The sequence below is a fragment of the Corvus kubaryi genome, unplaced genomic scaffold, assembly GCF_017639235.1.
Source record: "Corvus kubaryi isolate FWS band 111438036 unplaced genomic scaffold, C.kubaryi_AGA036_p1.0 split3-73, whole genome shotgun sequence".
Classification (NCBI taxonomy): domain Eukaryota; kingdom Metazoa; phylum Chordata; class Aves; order Passeriformes; family Corvidae; genus Corvus; species Corvus kubaryi.
In genome coordinates this window covers 26,529,609-26,547,161 of record NW_024582091.1, presented here as the reverse complement: position 1 = coordinate 26,547,161, position 17,553 = coordinate 26,529,609, and the positions used below count along the sequence as shown (strand labels likewise).

The window sequence follows — 17,553 nt, the reverse complement described above, 5'->3', positions numbered from 1 at the left end:
CACCCCTCTGAAGGTAAAAGAGACCCCCACAGCTGCATCCAAACTGTAATTGAACCAAAAGCCCTTTGGCCCATGAGCAAACATGGTATAATCCATAGCCCCTCCTCCCCAAGCCCTATCCACTCCAGATATATTATGGCACAAGGACCACAGCAGACTGCTCATGACCATTAGGATGCTCCTGTACTAACCCACCAAACTCACTCAGGTGCCCAGATGCCAACATGCTCTAAGGAAAGGGCAATATGCCCATTTCTGAGGTCAGTCCTGTATCCTCGCAGTACAAAATGCAGTTAAGCATTATTTAGGAAAAGGTTTCAGGTCTGCTTTCATTGGAGCACAGATCTAGGTCTTAAGTGATTATGCAAATGCAGTAATTATGTAAATCTATAAGAATTATGACAATTGGAATTAAGACTGAGGATGTAATGTGGACCTTGCTATCTTGCATTTGGTGGGGGAATTTTTATTTTTCTGAATATTGTGATATATGAAAACCTTAATTCCAACACAAATCATTACTAAAAAATCAGGTTGATGGGCAGAATTAAAAAGGTTAAGCGTCGTTTGTTATTTACAGTTTTCAAAATCATATACAAATCCCTATGTTCTGAGTGCTAAACTCCTGTGACCTATACATATGTTGTTTGTTTTATTAGACTACATGTGAATGAAGAGAACAGCTGTGACCTTCCCTTGTACTTCAAAAGGACTCTGATAAAAAATAAACAAATCCTCTCTAAGAAAAAAATTCTTAATTTGGATTTATTCATTCTGCATGTGTAAGGACTTAAGAAATTATTCCATGTTTTTATTACATTCAGAATTAATAGCGAAGAGGCAGGCAAGGTAGAATCTCACACCTGTTCATATGTAGTTTTGGAGTTACCTGTTAACATTTCAGTTATAATGCTCTGTTCACCACCACTGTTCTCTAATCTAGAACCAGACTCAGTGTAAACTGATATGATGTTCATGTAAACCTCGGGGTGGGCTGAAACTGAGTTCAAGCAATGCCATTTCCTCTTTGTGCAACTTTCAGTTACCTAAAATACGTTATTAAAAGGATTTCCCTCTTTCTATGTATAATCTAAACAATTCTTTGTTGTATTGGGTGTGACTTTTCAAGAGTAATCACTTAACTGATACTAGTATTTAACTACTTTTAATAAATTCACTAAAATTACTGTGTCTGCACTGCAGGCTTATATTGCTTTTATTACACCAAATGATTTCTTTCAAATAGCTAACAGTACACAAAAACTAGGTGTGTGTAACCCATTGTTAAACTAATGCAAAACCTTACGTAGTCTTATAAAGATTTCATTTATGTCAAAAATGAGACAATCAGAGTAAGTTTTGAATGACTAAAATGCAATGATACACATATTTCACTGTAAAGCACTTACAGCAGTGATCACCCAACGTCCCTTCTCTATGCCTCCTGGACTGCACACACTCCTTTTTTTTCCCCCCAGAAAACATAGATCTTCAAATATAAGCACAAATAATGAGAATACAAAAACAAAACAAGGAAAAAGGCCTCTGAACTCAGCTGGAGAATGAGGCTGCTGCCTCCCCAGCTACAAGATGGTGTTGATCAGCTTGGCTTTCTGCAAGGCAGCTGCTCGCAGCTTCTGCTAGCTGTGCACTCAGTATGGGGTGTGGAAGAGAGGAGATAGGGGTGCTGGGATAGGAGTCTGGAAACAGAGAATGTTGTAGTTCATGTTATGGTGTGGAGGGAACTGAATGAGGAAAATGCAGCCAAGCCATTGATTTGTGACTCACTGACACAGAGTATTTTATTTGTCTTGCTCTTGGCCTGTGCAAGTTTGATGACCTCTGTCCTTGGTCTTATTCCACTTACTCCCACTGCTATGTGAGCTTTTGCATGTGTCAAATGACCCAGATGTTTCTCCTCCACTCACTGTCTTCCAATTTGACTGAGCAACACCTGTGATTAACAGGCAAAAAATGCACGAACAGGGTGTATTTTCAGTAAAAATTCTGCAGCTAATTGAAAACTAAAAATTAATTAAAATATTTTTAAACATTTAGTTAGTAGATGAGTGATTTGGTGTCTTCTACTATTTAAAATTTTCATATGTAATCATATTTAGAATAATTGGAATTCTATGATGAATTACTAGAGTCTGTTACAGATTCTCTGCCTTTTAAGACTGAAGTAACAGAAAATTTGTTCATGCTTGCCATATTACTGCCTGGAGAGATGCAGGAACAGGCAAAGAAAGCAAGCAGAACATAGCTGTAGCTGGCTGTGTTCATTTAATCCAAATATTTAATAACCAAATGTTCCTAACAACAAATAAGAAATAGCAATCTATTCTGTATCAAAGGATGTATTTGAACTCCCTGGGCAAGTTTGGCTTAAGCTTATGAGGTATGTGTTAGTGGGAAGTGAAAATACACAAATAAAAGATGAGTATGTTCTGAACTATTTTACCAACAAAGAGGGGAGGGGGCAGAAACGAACTATACAGTTCTGTACTTTGTTCTTGAAATAGGCAGAATAACTGCCCTCAAAGCACACACTGTGAACTGCACAGACTGTGACAAGAGCCCAGGCCTGGCCAGATACCCAGATCAGCTCACTGTGCCCAGCTGGATTCGCGTCATGGCAGAGGACACGTTAGCTTAAGGCACAAAGCAGTGATAAGAACGTATTTACCCAGCTGAGAGGAAAAGTGCAGTAAATCTCTCTGTGTCTTTTTCCACCACGTTCCTCAAACGGTTACATAAACCCAACCCACATTTCTCTCTTACTATGTCACAAATATAATCCTCTCTCTAATAAAATAATAATAGTAAGAGATCTACATTTGAAAAAACATGTTAAATAATTTGCAGGCATGATTAATAGTTCTGCTGACTGGTAAAAATCTGGTTAGAGCAGCTAGGGTATGATGGTTTTTTAGGGGCAGGATAAAGTTTATTTGATTCTCTGTAACTGAGTGTCCTCAGCTGAACCTACCAGCCCTTTGCTGTGTGAGGATTATAACTCACGCTGCAGTTGGATCAGCCTCTGTTTCTATTTTTAGTGCAGATCTTGCTCCTTATTTAGTCCTGATTGCATAGCCAGAACTGCATTCTCAGCAGCTCAGTGAAAAGCTTGCCTGTTCCATTTTATAACCTTTCCAGACAAAAAGATGGGAAGCCTGTAGCTGTCCAAACAGTCCTATTTTAGGAGCTTGCAACACGATGCAGTCCAAAAACGCAAGGGCCACATGAATCCCTGCTGAAATACTATAGACTTTCCTGGAGTTTTACACAGCAAGAATTTGGCTGCTTCAAAGTTAACGAGGATATTTAAAAAAAACCCAAAAAACCAAAATATCCCAACAAACCCAAACAACCCCCCCAATTCCCAAAAACCCTTCTTCACCCTAAATATTTTAAAATATATTTCTTGAAACAGTAATATACATCTGGATCAAATTCTTCAGAAAACATTTTATCCTCCTTAGATGCATAGTTTATAAATCCAATTCAGGGAGGCAACCACTAGCCAAAAAAGAAATAAACAAGGAAAAATGGAAAATGTTGGTTTTAAAGAAACTCTTAGCAGGGACGACCACACAGAAGTAATTTTCTGCCACTCAATTAAAACCATAAGAATATTTTTGGTTTTGAACAAACCTTTCCCACTACAGCAAGGAGTTTCTGCAATTATGTCAACATCAGCTAAAATGCTTCACCTTCACTTCTAGGATTTGCTCCTGGAATATCCCCTCAGTCACATTCACTTAGTAAGCTATATTTCCATGTGTTGCACGTAAGTGCATAACTAAAACCCAAGATTAAGATGATCAAGACCACTGTGAGGCTACAAACACACAAAATGCAAAGAATCTACACAGAAAATACATGTAAAATACATTTTTATCTACATGTACTGAAATATAATGTCAATAATGGATCTTATTTTCATGTGTGAAGACATTGCATCTTACCATACACTGAAATTACACATAACTCCAAACAGGTCTCATATTTCTAACCGAAGAAAGTCAAAGCCTTGCATGCACAAACCTCTTGAATGTAATCCTAAATCCTTGTTCTCCAAACCTGCCATAAATTGCTAAGGAATTGTTATGCTGGTCAGGCAGTGGTCACTGAATTCAGCCAGTTTTATTGTACATGTAAGGATATCCAGCACCCCTCCTGTAGTGGGGAGATTGATTGCAGACAGAAGTTTCCCTCAACTGCCCCTGTATTCAGGCTGTTGACTAGTCTTTTCATGGCACACTGAGAATACAAAGGCAGATTTAAAAGAAAATTAACTGGAGGAGTAAAGAATTAAAATCAGTGAAGAGAAGGAGGGACCAATATATTCTCATTGTAAATTTAATTACCTCTTAGTCAAACACTGGACACATTACAAAGCCAATACAAAACAGAAGGGCCATAAAAATTATGTATTAAGCAGGTCTGCATTTGCATATTCTGTGTTCCCCAAATATCCTACTGATTCTGTGAAAATGGAGAATATTCTAAACACATGAAGTCAAGTTCCATATCTTGATTTAAATGATAGGCATGGGATGGCACAAGAAGTAGTCAAGATCCCTGTCTGGAAGGCAAGGGGCTAGAAATTGAAAGAACTGAAAATCATTAACTGGAAAGACCCAAGTACTTGAAAGCCTGTTCATTCTAGCAGCTGTCAGAAACATTGCACCCTTGTACCCTGAGTGGAGACTACTGAAATTTGGGTATTTGGGATATGGAGTGTCTTGGCTGAGCTTCTCAGAGTGACATAAGAAATTGAGACTCTAGCACATTTGGAAAAATATAATAAAAAATACTGGTACCAAGGCACCAATGTGCAAATCAGGGCAATGAAATTGTGACTTGTGTGCCTACAAATTAGGAACAAAAATTTAAGCATGACTATTCTGAGAGAAAGGTATTTAAGAACAGAGCTTTATTCTCAAAAAGCCACTCAGATTTTTTTCAAGATTACACTGAAAGAGGCTGAACTGCACACAAAATCCTTCAGAAAATGCCTAAAAACATAACACAGCCAGAGACTAAGATAACTTCCTTTAAGCCCTTTTCAAGAAGGGGCTTTTGAGCTGATGCATGACAGAGGAGCCCAAGAAGCTGATACTGAGTTGCAAGGGTCCAAGAGATAGTCCAAAGTCTGTAGACCTTTATACTCCAGGTAGGCGTGGAGAAGATTTTCACAGGGAGACCCTATATGGAATCATGACAAGATTTTCTCTAGCAAGCCTCTGGCATGGATTTTCTTATGAAACACCATAGCATAGTGCAAAAAGTATCAAATTACCACTATTCTGGACATATTTTTTAATAAAAAACGTGACTGCTAAATCCATTTGGAAGAAAACCTAAGTGTATATAGCTTTGTTTGTAATTCAATACTATAAAGAGTATCCTAACAAATTATGAGTATTTTGCAACTGATGTAATAACTATTTCTGTATTTTCAGTTGAGTGACCACTTCTGTGTTTTGAATTATGAAATCTGCATAACATTAAAATAAATTACTCAAGTGCCATTTTAAATCAAAATTAAGTAGGTCACTTTGAAGTCAGCTTTGATGGGCAGTTTTGTTGTTGGTTTTGGTTTTTTTTTTCAAATGAGAGCATGAGTCTGTTCCCTCAGCAGCACTTAATCACTGGTAACTTTCATGAAGAGCAAACAAAAGGCCTCTTCTATTTATCCATTATGTTCCTAAGAGGTGAGAACAGCTTGATGCAAATGAAAATCATTAAAGCATTCTGCACTACCATTAACTGTCTGAATATGTGTATATGCAAATGCAGCACATTACCCAGTGAAACTGCAGCCTCATGACCTTTTGCATTGAAAATCTATGCCTTATGACTCTCTTAACAGTTGAAATGCTCCCTATGATGTGTCTTCCTGGAAGTGCTTGGTTTGGACAGGTACAGTAATGGAGTGCAAGCCATTTCACAGAAACATATTCAGTTTCAGCTACCCCTTCACCCTGTCTGGGCAAGGTGTAACATCAGAGATACCTGATTTGCAACAGTGCTACGGTAGTTACTGCCCAGATCTGATCCTGTGTGCAATTACACCCATAACTTCACTCAAATGAGTAGTTCCATTTAAGACACAATGAACATAAAATAATGCAAAACTGTAAGTGATTTGTAGGATTAGAGGCCTAATTAGATGTAAAACCTACTGACCTAATTCTTCAGAACTTGGTCCTTTGTGTAGCCATTCATGCCCAACTTGAATGGTGTGCAGAACCCGGCTATTGCCCACCCAAACGAGATGGGTGAATGTATAGAACTGAGAGAGTTTAGTCCTCCAACACCAGCACCTGGTGACACTATTGCACCACAACTCCTGCCTTCTTAAAAGCTTGAACCAGAGACACATTTACGGTAGCCCAGACAATAGGTTACAGGACATTTATTGTTGTTCAGTCTGTCTCTCTCCTTGGCAAAATTTAGATCAGTCATCAGGCACAAATTTGCATCTGCTGCGTAAGCTTTTCTAGAACTAAGTAAGTCTTGGCAGTGGTTATCTCCCCCTCCTTTGGGACATACACCTTTGTTGCATACTTTTATGTAGCAGCAGAGTGGTTAGGATGGTGCATTATTCAACAGCAGCTGAAGAGGCAACAGTAGACTGGATTCTAGACTTTCCATTTGAAGGACACCAAGCCAACCTCTCCTGTCTCACAGTCCTGGCACACTCAGAGGAGAATGCTTCCATCAGCAGGTAGTTGCATGTAAAGCATCTCTTACCTCCAGTTTGGGAATTTGCCAATCATTGCTGATGACTGGAAGACTTGGAGGACAGAAAGAATAAGGAAGCTTTGATTTCCTAGGCCTTCTTATGCTTTTTTCATTGAACAATAATTAGATAGCTTACATACATAGTACTGAGTGCAGGGACAAAGGACCTTTAGGCAGGGGCCCTTATTACTCATTTATTTGGATGTTATGAAAAGTAATTAATGCATTTCAAGGCCAGGCTGGATGGGAGTTTGAGCAAGCTGGTCTAGTGCAAGGTGTCCCTGCCCTTGGCAGAGGGTTTGGAACTAGATGATGTTAGAGGTCCCTTCCAAGCCAAACCATTCTGTGGTTCCATTTGAAGCACATAGAAAAGAAATCAGTCAATGGAACGGAATAACCCTAAAGGTCTTGTTCTGAATTTGGCAAATTGGCACGTTTTAAAAACCTGATCTGAGACACTGCTGCTCTGCCTATACCATTTAGTAAAATGGTCCTAAGGAACAAACCTGAACACCAGGCTGCTCGTCACCTGGGCCAGCATGCCAGGGGGCAGTTTAGGACCATAAGAGCAAGAGCCATCCAAAGCAGCATTCCCACGCTGCTCAGGGATAGCACTGGAAGGCAGAGGAATGCAGTGGTCTCAGCAGTCCTTTTTCATTTCACAGTATAGTTGCAATATACGGTAAGGAACATTAAAAAGGAACCAAAGGAGGAAATTATGAATTCTACTCTAATGCTACAGTTCATACCAAATAATTTGGAATTTTTAAACCTTGGAAGTAGCAGTGTTATAATTTTATAAATGATTAAATTAAAATAAGCTTACAAAGTTTTTGGTTTCTTAGGAACATAGATATATATTATGCTAACAACAATACAGTATTTACTGAAAAGTTGTGCCCATAACATGCTCATTCAGCTCCTTTTCTGTCACAACATAAGAAATAAAGCATATGTTACCAGTAATGCACTTTATCCCTTTGGCAACTACTGCTGTATTTTCTCTTTATCTGAGTGAAATTTACTCCTAAACAGAACTATTTAATTTTAAAAATGCTATTACTTCCAAATTGTGATAAAAGATTAAAGCTACTCAGGATAAGCTTGAAAAGCATGGATGCTGTGGATTTCTTTTGTTTAAAAGAAGTAATTTCTGAAGTACTTAAAAAAAAAAAAAAAAAGCAATTCTGTGCCAGTAAGAAAAAGAGGAAATTAGGGAACTGACTAGTAACCTTGGCTGGAGCAAGAGAGGGGAAACTCAGATTACTGGTATTGAAAGTTTGATCACAAAAAACAGTGGCAGCTAAAACATGTATTTAAACTTGCCTTTTTTTTTTCTCCAACCGCAACTAAGAAAAGGTGGAGATTTTTCATAAGAAATCCAATTTCCTCTTCAAACAAATAGATGTTAAAAAAACTTAAGCTTTTAAAAGCTTATTCATTACAGCACAAAAATATAGTCTGATTTTAATGTGTAGCTAAAGATTTACCCAGAATAGCCACCATAGCTGCTATCTTTAGACAATGATCAAGATTAAAAAAATCAGGGTATGGAGAAAAGGTATTGTTTAATGAAAGACATACCCATTTTTCTCAAGGCACAAGAGACCTAGGCACTGACAATTCTTATGTCAAATGCCTAGTCCTAATGCCTTATTTCAGAATGCTACAGCTTTGCAGACAAGCCCACAACTACACTTGATTTACTGACTGATTATCTTCTGTTTCCTTTTAAAGATAAAGAATGCGTTTAAAGCTGAGTTTGAGAATGTGATCACTTCTTGGAAGGTTCTCTTCCCTCTCTGAACAATGTGAGACTCTCTCAAAGTTATTTTTACGGCATAATAATTTCCTATTTCCCCCTGTGCATTAGTACTTTCACTCACCTTTTTTTTTCAAAGAAGCACTGTCCTAATGCAAACACACCAGTTAATTATTAGAGATTAAAAATTAAATAGGTCAAAAGCCTTAGTCCTGTCTTCAGAAAAACAGGACAAAATACTGTCTCCACAAAATAGCTTAAAAAGTAGCACGGGGAAAGGAAGGTGGAGGTGCAGTGTCTGAAGAGGCTGGAAATAGTACTTAATACTTCACAGATTTTGGGGACAGCGTTGTTTCATCTTATTAGCCAAGTCATCAAGGTCCCGCTTTTGGACAAAAACAAGTGTCACTGATTTTCTAAGCAGAAGAGCTGCAAGATTACTCAAGACACAGCAGGAAACATGCACCATATCTTAACAGAATCCAGTCCCAGTCACTTAACTGCACAGCTTCCAGAGAGAACACAGCCAATTTCTGTATGCGACTACGTGTTTATAAACAGCACACATGATTTTCCTCCCCAAAATCTGGGAACAGAATTACAGTGTCTTGCCTTTCAATCTGTCCTAACTTCAGTTAACATATAACATTAGATTAGCAGATCTACTCTATAAATTTGGTTTTTTCCCCAGTTAGCATCTCCAGTGGTACCTATCTCATGCTTTGAGATGTAAAAAGATGAGTATATATTGGTATGAAATTTAATTTTATTTGCAAGACTCAAATTGTCGAGGTAGATCTGTGTGCTGATGGGGTCTGCATTTCCAGGGTCATCCTTCAGCAGATACTACTAGAATTGGTAGACTGTAGTAATAATAATAATAATAATAATAATAATAATAATAATAATACCATCTCAATATTAAAATAACGTAATAATATCATCCCTTCAGTGCAAGTACTGAGAAAAAAAAGAACACTAGCAAAAAGTATTCAGTAAGTGAACACTTTTGAAACTAGGTTTCAGTAGCCACAAAATTAGTTTTTTAAACATCTAGATAAGAGCATTACCTCTGAAATTACATTAATTTCAGACCAAGCAAGTCTGAAAATGTTAGCCTTAAAGGACAGCGAATACTAGGCAATACTTAGCTTACAATAAAACAAACACCACCACTTCCCTCAAAATCCAGAACAAAATACAGCGTCCAAAGGAGCCCTTTAGATATATATATAACTCAATAACTCAATTTTCGAAAAGCATATGGTACTCTAATGAAACCTCAAAAATCACTTAGGATGTGCTGGATAGATTACAGTGCAGAGCAGGAGGTCGAAAGATACAAGGACTGTGTAAAAATTCTGTAGCTTAAAGAAAACAGTGAATATTATAGGGCTCAAGATAAAACTGGAATAAAGGAAAAGCAGTAATTTATCTATACCTGTAGTGCCACAGGAACCATTGCGAGACCTTGTTTTATTTGACAGCTTCATTACTCCCCGAGAGGTTGCAATGTGGGCAACTTTGAGGACACTGAGATACTTCAACATAAATTAGTGAGGCTAAAATGCAGCCAGAAAACTGTAAAATCAAACTCAATACAAGAAAAAGCAAGCTACTGCTATGGAAAAGACTGAGAGAAATATTCTGGAACAGATTCTGGAATATATTCAGTGGGATGGAAATACCCCAAAGGCATATTTGTAAAGGATCTAAGAATAACAAGCAAGCAGAAACTACAAATAGATTTGTAAGAGTACCAACAAAAAGACTAATTTAGATTTGAGTTGCATACTTGGAAGCACTGTATCCTGGAGCAGGAAGGTAATGGTTTGTCTGTACACAGCTGTAGGCAGACTGTGCAACACTTCATTTGTGGACAGCCAACAGAGTCCTTGCGAGTGTCTTGGTGGACCAAACATCAATACTCCCAAGTAATTAGTTCTGCCCTACAAATGGAGGTCATATGGTTGCCTGGACATAAAACATAAATTCTCCATCCACACTCTTTACAACTCTGGAAATCACCAATGAGTTCTAGGCATATGACAAGAAAGATCTATGCAAATTGGATGGAATTCACATAAAAATAACAGAAATTCTTTGGGAGCTAGAAAATCAAAAGGAAATGTTACAAGCCTAAACAAGTGTTGCTTTACTTAGCTTAAGCTAAGCAAGTAAAAAGTTCAAAATGCTTTTTTCTTAACATTCAGTTTGATCAGGAAAATCATTTCAAAGGAACAAATCCCAAGAAGGAAAAATAATTATTTTGAAGTGATAAAACGTTCTATATACATACTTATTTAGGAACTTAGAGAAAGCCTATACTGAGTTCTAAACTAGAGGTAATTGTCCTAATAGAAAAAAATATAGCAGGCATCTGAAATAATATATATTGTATAATGTATACATTCATATATGACAGGGACCAATACCAACAGAGATGGACAAAATATTTAATGGAGCTCTGTCATCTCTAAGCTAATTTTAAAACATTTTAAGTTTACTCTTATAGCAACACTCCTCTTTCCTTTCGGCTAACAGATGGCTGTTTGTGATCTACATATTGCGCTGAAGCTTTTCACTTTGTCTGATGCATGAATGAGGAATGCCTCCCATAAGTCAGACTACATGGCAGAAAAAAACTTAGCATCTAAAATTAAATGGCTTTCACTCCTTACCATCCAGCCCCATTTCTGTGATTCATTCACAGAAACACATTTCCCATTTTAGAACAACAAAAAATTCAAATAATAATCACATACCCATGTGTATTTGGCTACACAAGTTATAGAAGAATGATAGGGCTTTTGGCAGTTACAGTACTTGAAAATTTTCCATTATGACATCTTTCTAATTACTTATTATTTGAACCATTTGGGCTAACTCTCTTCACACCAGACATATTTCTCAATGGAGACTTTCAACCGAATGCTTCAGCTATTCATCAGAACTAGAATATGAAAAATTATGTTTCACTTGCCTGTTTAAAAGCAGTTCTTACAATCATCTACCTGAGCTGCATTGTGTGGAATAGAAATTTCAGAGTATGGAGGGATTGGCAGCTCTCTTCTAAAAATAAACCTATTACTTTGATTTTTTTAAAAAAAAGCTATTCAAATGCTCAACCACTTTTCTTTGTATACTCCACTACTTGCCAATAACTCTGTTGAACATACCATTTCCCAAAATAGTATTAATGTTCAAATGTTATATGTCATTAAACACTGTTTTCTCTTTTGAGTCCATTCCCAAATTTTAGTCATTAGTACAAAGCAATAGACAGCAGGTTTTTAAATTACGCTGGTTCAGCAATGCCAACAACTCCAGCACCATTCCTCAATTATCTAAGACTTAATCAGTTCATTTTAATCAAATTTCATCTATGAAATTCTCACTGTCATACATACAGTCTCTAAATGTCACTTACTGTTATACTGTTAACTGCTCCCCAGCAATGTGTTTTTGTTACACTAAACTGAATTCCTTATGCAATCATATAATTATTTTACTCTTGACAATAGGTCACTTTCCAAGCATGGAAGGGAACCTCAATCACTTCTTGACATGTAGAATTCTGTCAGCAAAGAGCAGATCAGGAGTCTCATCTTTACAATTAAGTGTTTACTGGCCCTTTTCTTACATGATGCATGTGTTGCACTTTCTCAAATTTTTAAATTCTACAATGTAGTTCTACATTGTTACACATGTAATTCTTTATTAATTTTTACATTTCAATTTATATAATTTTCTTGAATACTTATGCTTTTTCCTGCAGGCACATTCAGTGGCAGGTTTTTTCTGATACAAGGCAACAGCAAGACCTGAAAATGTTGGAAAAAAACCCATTATATTCAAAAAAAACAACAACAAAGGGTAACTTCCAGTCAAAACTGTTAGAAACATAAGTTGCTAAATGCAAATACAACTCAGGAAACAAAAATGGTCAAAGGTAGTTTGCATTTTCGTATAAAGATTATGTATGTGAGTTTGTACACACAACTCATTTACAGAAAGGAACATATACATAATGCCATGATGCATGTTGTAAAAGGGTTGCCTTTTATACTACTAGTACACTACTGTCAAGATTTTCTGAAACAGAAAGATGTACCACCTCCATGGTATACAATGTATTTTGTACAATGATGATGCAAACTCATTTCTCCTAATGGCTAAATTGTTTGCATTGATTAGAGGAACCACTATTGAAATGTTCAGGGATCTGCATACAATCCTTCTAGAATTCTGATAATCAGGTGCAGTCATGTGCAATAACCAGCAAACATCATATAACCCTTTCCATAATCTCATTAATCTCTGTATTAAAATTTGTTAAAATGCTCTGCCCTGTTGCTTTCACTGAGAGAAGAAATCCATTCTTCCACTGGGTTGAAACCTTCTGTCATGGGAAGTTAATTTCCAGTTTATGTCTAATCATTCTACATTGACAGTGTTCTTTGGCTTAAATATTTTTTCTTCTTCCTTAACTCCAAAGTTATGGATCTTATTTGATATGCTGCTCTCCTTCAAACTTAAGGTTATTAGCAACTTTTATTTATATGCTAACTAGGACTGCACTAAAGACATTAAATGGGCAGACTCTACCGGGAGCCAACTTCCGGTTTTATAGTGCTTCTCTCAAAACAATCCATCAGAACTTCCCATCAGCAATTCTTTACATTATGCATCCTCCTTCATTTCTCATATGACACTATACTGAATCTTTATAGGAAGCACAGATTAAATCTGATTATGGTGGTGCTTGGATGACAGTTGGACTAGCTGATCTTGAAGGTCTCTTCCAGCCTTGATGATTTTGTGAAATTTACTTAATTTTGTCAAAAAAATTGTTTTTTTTAAAAAAATACAGTTACTCCAATAAAATCTAATGTTACTACACCAGAGATATATCTCTTTTTTTTTTACTTCTACACCTTTGCATACCCTATGTTATAATTTGTCTCCTATGTCCCATACAATACCCATGGGCTCTCCTTCAAGCACACTTGCTACTTTCCAATCACATGGCACTGTTCTTGCCCTGATAGGTTTATTAAGAGCCTTTGCTAAAAGACTGCTTTGATACTTCTAATGTTTTCATAATTGAGACCTAGTTTAGTTTTCCCATCAGGTTTCTAGTGACAAGACACTGCTGGTGTAATGCCATTGACTAAATGTGTGACTGCACTACACTTCAGAGCCTACTGCCTAGCCTGTAGCTAGTAATTGAGAATTAAAACAAACAAACAAACAAACAAACAAATACACCTCATTAATTAGGATCTTAAGCATTATTTCCAAAACACTGTTACCCCTACAAATTAATTCAGCCGCCCAAGAGCCACTTTGAGGCAGTTTGGATGTTATCAGATAAAAATCTAAGGACAGCGTGTGAACAACAAGGAATTGAGCAACTCGTGGATACCAGAGAGTAATTGACTTTCAGCTGGTCTGATGGGCATGCATGTTATTGCTTCACATTCTGGCTTTAGTGGGCTTAACTTCCTGGAGTATAAGCAAGGCTTGTCAGAACTCTCATGTGGACTTCTTGCACTGGGTGTGTATGGAGCCTTACAGTCTAACACAGGACTATGGATTCTCATAAATGACAAAGCAAGTACAGGTTTGGCAGTCCAGAACTATACAGTACCAAGTACTTCAGTGTGAAGATTCAGACCTTCTTCATTTCACTTAGTCTGTGGGGCACACTGGGAAATAAATTTCCTGTGTAATGCAGACAGTCTGACTGTCTAGGTTGGGATACCAACTGGATGGACCACATATCACTCCTCGTCCATGTATCCAGGTTTTCTCCCTGCAGACACTGTGTTTGTGTCATCTGAAAAAACAGCACCTGAGAATATGTGAGCCACACTCAGCTGTCATTCTGAAATAATAGTTTGGATAAATCCACGGCATCCTCAGACTGAGGGAGCACTCCAAGATTTCAGATCATAGGCATCAGAAATACTGAACATCCTTGAAATCAATAGGAACTCAAACATGGACAACTAAGTGGGTTTTGAAGGTAAGATGTACTGCTGGAAATTTTACCTTTGTGTCATAGTCTAAACTTTCATCATCAAGTTTTGTTGCACTCTGCTACTATAATTAGATATTTGAAAAATGTGGCTTTTCCCTTGGCCTCCATCATGTTCAGTCACTAGATGATTCTGTGTCTGCTTATATTTGCATTTATAGTTTTTTGTGAACTGCAGATATCATTTTGTGACCAGGTTTTTTTAAGTAGCTACATAGTAAGCATTAAAGAATAATAAAAACTGACATGCATTTTGTTTAAAAAAAAAGGGCAAACCTTTATTGACTTTACTCTATGGAGTAATTCTAACTTAAAAGACAGTCATCAGTTATGCAGATAAGTAATACTATTAATACTCAAATTTTGATTGTACAGCTGTTTAGCTGTGCATGATTAGGACCAGTTATATATTCAAGAGTGATTATTTTCATGCAAATACTTGGCTGGCTAATGGGGAGAACAGCTGCTGCTTAGCAACTGGAAGAACAGAGAAAGGGGGTGACTTGCTTTATAACAGAAAACTGGATGAAACCTTATAGAGAGAGAACATAGAGTGTTTGGAGGTACCAGGGAAAATGGGCGGTATTGCTATCTAACCAGGATGTTTCTTCTTACAATTACTGACACCCTAGGACAGCAGCATTTTCAGGTAGTAAAGTGTAAACTAGAAGAAAATGTATTTATCGTACATGCATCCACTCATGTGCATGAACAACAAATAGAACAACTGCTAAAGACAAACACTGACACACAAACTGAAATGTAGGAAATTCAGAAACACGCTTTGTGTCTGTCATCTACTGAAAGGGTTAAACTGAATTTCAGGCTTCAGCAACTTAAACTACCACAAGCCAAGCTTTCTGGAAGAAGTACTCTCTTCCTGCTGCTCAATCTCAGCCCCTGCACTGCCTCCTCCGCTGTGCAAGCACAGGCTTTCACACCCTACATAATGAGGCAGATCACGGACCTGATCTAGGTTAAAACTAACCCATCTTTTTTAGTAGGATTGCTTTTACCTGGCTCCGTTTCTGAGTCAGGTTCCTTGTGCAGCTATTCAAATGCTTGCACTGACATGAGGAGGAGGGCAGGGGACCTCCTGTGACAGTGCTGACTCAAACCTTTACTGAAAATACAGTCTTACCTTGGTGCGACCCTGCAGACAAACCTACTGACTTGACTGCAAGACAAAACTGAAAGCAGAAGTGAGCTGTAGGAAATTACGGAAAACTGAAAAGGCACAGCTCAGAAAGCATGCAAGTTCCACAAAAGTGTCTGCGTGGTTTTAAGACTACCACTTGGATTAAGCTATTTACATCAAAAAGGAAAGTCACTTTAATTTTTTTTTCTGAGAGTAACATTCAACACTTTCAGAAATCAAATTAGCACCTCATATGGACAAGAAACTGGCTGTAGGTTAGGTATCAACTGTTCTTGGTTTTTTTGATTCAAAGTATGGGACTCCCTGATTTAATAAACAGCATAAAAAATTTGTCATTTTAAATAGAAGACTCTGAATTACATGCTTTAGCAAATCCTGCTTTATGCTTCTAAGAAGTTAGTTATTTCAGCTTTCTACACTATTCTACTGTGGGCAACTGCTTTCTCTTCAGCAGGACTCCCACATATGAACTTGTGCTACATCTCACACACCACACTCATTTAGGAGAAACCAGAATCCACCAGTGGCCCAAATGTCTTGGTTTATTCACCAACCTAGCTGATGTTCTCCTGCCTATGCAGATGACAACAGAATACAGCAGTGGACTGGTATCCCCTAGCACAGAATAGCACTGCTGATGTATCTTCAGCTCATGCAGGCAACAGACCACATCTGCCAGTGTTCAAAGACATTAAACTGTCAGTGAAATACACGGTGGGAAGACACAATGCTCAGCAAGTTAAGAAGATCATGTGAACAGAAAGAAAACAGAGCACGGAATAGAGTAACACAAGAACTGTTATTGTCCCTACCAAAGTTCTATGGAAAATTAAGGAAATGGATTAGTAAAGGAGCAGTACAAAATGTATTCAAATAACAATAGTTAAGAGATGCTGTTTGTTAATAAGCCCCACCAGTAAACTCCTAGTGATTTATTAGCCTTTGTGAAATCTAAGTATTCATGAGAGTATTTTTGCAGTTCCAAAGGTTTTCCAAATATTAGCTTTGCAAATGTAAACAACTGTCAAAAATTAAAGTTTTAGCTCAGTTATTCTTTAGATACAATGAAAATAAGTTTGGAATTCAAACCTATTTTGACCACTTTTGTGACGTAAGATTTCTTGATGACAAGGTAGTTGGATTTTTTTTTTCTGTTCTCATAAAAATGAGTTTAAGGAGGAAAACAGATGTGAGTTAGAGAAAATAAACAGCCTACAAAGAAAGAGTAGGAAACCAGTTACCCTTGAGTAGACAGGCAAGCTTCCTGTTCATTACAATGAAAAAATGAAGGGTAGCAACTGCCTGACCTGTCTTTTGTTCAAATCTAAACCCGAAACACATGTAACCAAAATGCGAAACATGTGTTCTACATATTGGACGTTTGTCAGGTTTTATGGATTCGTGCATTTGTCTCGTATCATCCAGTCCTGCACGCACATGTATCAGCATCGCTCGCAGTGCGTGTGAGTATTTGGCCTTTTAACCGGCTCCTCTCCCACACTGCCAACTCTTTGGATATTTGCTGTTTTGGGGTCTTTCCTCCCGAATCCGCAGCTCTCAGACAAAGAGACTGCAACACGAATCTTAAACCTAAACTCAAGGTTTTTTCAGCACCTCAACCTAAAGTCAAGCCTGTTTTACGGTTTTCAATAAAAGCCTGCATGAGACCGCTGCAAACCGCAAACTAAGCTCTCCTAAAGGGCGGAAGAGGAGGCAGACAAGCAGGGGCAGCAGGAGCAGGGGGCCGCGGTGCCGAGCCGCCCGCAGGGGCGCTGGGACGCGACCCCGCCCCCGCCGCTCCGCCGCAGCGCGCGCGGCCCCGCCCCGCCCCTC

The 17,553-nt window shown here is 37.8% G+C and overlaps 1 long non-coding RNA gene across 2 annotated transcripts in view; it reads right to left on the bottom strand.

Annotated features, from left to right (window-relative positions):
- Positions 1–17,553, bottom strand: part of LOC121659118 — an 89,474-nt gene that overhangs the window by 71,031 nt on the left and 890 nt on the right. The window lies entirely within an intron of this gene.